Below are 2,500 nucleotides of genomic sequence, written 5' to 3'. Positions count from 1 at the left end.
TCGCTTATTGATCTTTTTTTAATATATTGATTATATTGAACTGGGCGTAACCTCCATGATGTCTTGCTGCGGAGTTCAGTCTGAATTTATCTAGAAAACCAACAAAAATACTAAATGTACATTTTAACAAACCTGATGCTGCTTTTAAATCTAGTTTAACTGATTCATGAATTCATCATCTTATTATTACTGAGCCTCATACAGTCTGCGTTGACGGTGAAACTTTGGACATTTGAACAAATTTTATGATTCCATCAAAGGCTCACATTCTTCTAACTTCCTTAAAAATACAAAAAATGATGCGTCCGTCTCCGGAGCTTCAGTCTGGTTCTCAGGAGGAACCTGAAGTCTGTTTGAACACATTAGAGTCGACTCTGTTCTCCGGAGAGCAGCGAATCACCGGTCAGCGTCTGTTTCCTTTTTCATCCTCATCCTCTGTAAAGTACAGAAGAGTCCCGCCTCGCTGGGACAGGCTGATTATTCAGAGTTTATTTAACATCAGAACCAGGAATGACAGCGTAGTGATTCTCTGCAGCTTCTAACTCAACACCAGGATCAGGTCTGGATCAGGTCTGGACTGAAGAGGATCAGCATCATGTTGTCCTGAGCTGCTGATTGGCTGCTCAGTAACAGCTGATTGGCTGTGGTCCAGCAGGAGGCGGGTTGTTTAAGGAACCCTGCAGACGTCACGCTCAGTTGTGGCCGATCAAGTTTGTAGCAGACATTCAGCCAACCAGCCGTGAACATGACAAAGATAGAATAAATATTTTGTCATGTTTCCTTCGTGTTTTACTTTTAAGATCACGTTGTTGGCAGAGTAGCGGTCCAGCTTCAGAAACCAGAGACCGCAGTGAAACATTTCTCTTCCATTGTTCAGATGACATGAAACAGATGTTTGCTCTGAACTTCATGCAGCTACTCTCTTTAATGAAGAGTTGAGCTGTGTCGTCTGTGAAGGGTTTATTTCAGCCACCAGGAGGAGCTCTAAGCTTCTTGTGTTGAAGTAGAACCTGACTGGTAGTAAGTTAGCCTGCTAACTAGCTGACTGGTAGTAAGTTATCCTGCTAGCTAGCTGACTGGTAGTAAGTTAGCCTGCTAGCTAGCTGACTGGTAGTAAGTTATCCTGCTAGCTAGCTGACTGGTAGTAAGTTAGCCTGCTAGCTAGCTGACTGGTAGTGAGTTAGCCTGCTAGCTAGCTGACTGGTAGTAAGTTATCCTGCTAGCTAGCTGACTGGTAGTAAGTTAGCCTGCTGGCTAGCTGACTGGTAGTAAGTTATCCTGCTAGCTAGCTGACTGGTAGTAAGTTAGCCTGCTAGCTAGCTGACTGGTAGTAAGTTAGCCTGCTGGCTAGCTGACTGGTAGTAAGTTATCCTGCTAGATAGCTGACTGGTAGTAAGTTAGCCTGCTAGCTAGCTGACTGGTAGTAAGTTATCCTGCTAGCTAGCTGACTCGGTAGTAAGTTAGCCTGCTAGCTAGCTGACTGGTAGTGAGTTAGCCTGCTAGCTAGCTGACTGGAGGGAACATGATGCAGATGAAGACACACTAAAGTCCAGCTTGGTTTAAAAGCTAACAGGAAGTAAAGGATAATGTTGTCAGGTGTGAAATATGTGGAGCAGAGTTGAGCTGCGATGGCTTCACATGGACAAAAAGCTGCTGTCTGCTGTGACGGTTGCTAAGGGAGACGGACCTGACGCTAATCACCAAACTAGTACGTCAGCAGAGAGAAAGCTAACGTTACGTCTCTCATTGCTAACATGATGTAAAGGAAATGCTCAGCGGTGTTTAAGACGGGGAGAAAATAATCAGCTGTTATATTTTTATTGGTCTGTAAGATTTATTCTATTAATGAATGTGTTTCTATAAAGAAATGAAGGTTGATTATCATTTAAATTAATACTAGTTTGTGCAGTTAAAGCTTGTTTGTTCTGAATATTGAAACCAACCAACCAGCTTCATGTTAAGAATAAAGATAATAATTAATTAATATCAGAAGTTCATATTTAAATGTTAAAGCTTCTTTATTTTATCAGATATCTGCCGACACGATGAACTCTGATGAAACTTCTCCATCATCTCTCAAACAGTTTAAAACCTTTCAAACATTAAAGCCATTACATTTCAGTCTCAGTGCCTGTTTGCAGGGTTTGGGTGCGTTTCCATGACGATTGTCAAACAGAATTATTTCAGCAGGTCGACGCAGAAGAAGAAAAAAACAAGAACGAGTGGAAAAAGAAAAGCCGTTGCATTTGTTTCCACTTTGTTCTTTTTAGCCGCAGCAGAAAAATCAAAATATTATTCCTAAAAGTTAAAGTTACAAACATCCCAGAATAGAAACCAGATGGAGCCGGTCTGTTTAATGACTGGACGCAGTGTGTTATGAATCTAATATAGACACACACACACACACACACACACACACACAGACACACACACACACACACACACACACACACACACACACACACACACACACACATTGGACGCAGTGTGTTATGAATCT

The 2,500-nt window shown here is 41.8% G+C and overlaps 1 protein-coding gene across 2 annotated transcripts in view; it reads left to right on the top strand.

Moving 5' to 3' along the window:
- The window catches only part of sulf2b (sulfatase 2b), a 35,025-nt gene that overhangs the window by 18,401 nt on the left and 14,124 nt on the right, over positions 1-2,500 (top strand). The gene's annotated exons all lie outside the window — the stretch shown is intronic.

Source organism: Scomber japonicus, chromosome 4, assembly GCF_027409825.1.
Source record: "Scomber japonicus isolate fScoJap1 chromosome 4, fScoJap1.pri, whole genome shotgun sequence".
NCBI classification, from domain to species: Eukaryota; Metazoa; Chordata; class Actinopteri; order Scombriformes; family Scombridae; genus Scomber; species Scomber japonicus.
This window is presented reverse-complemented; position numbering and strand designations above follow the sequence as displayed.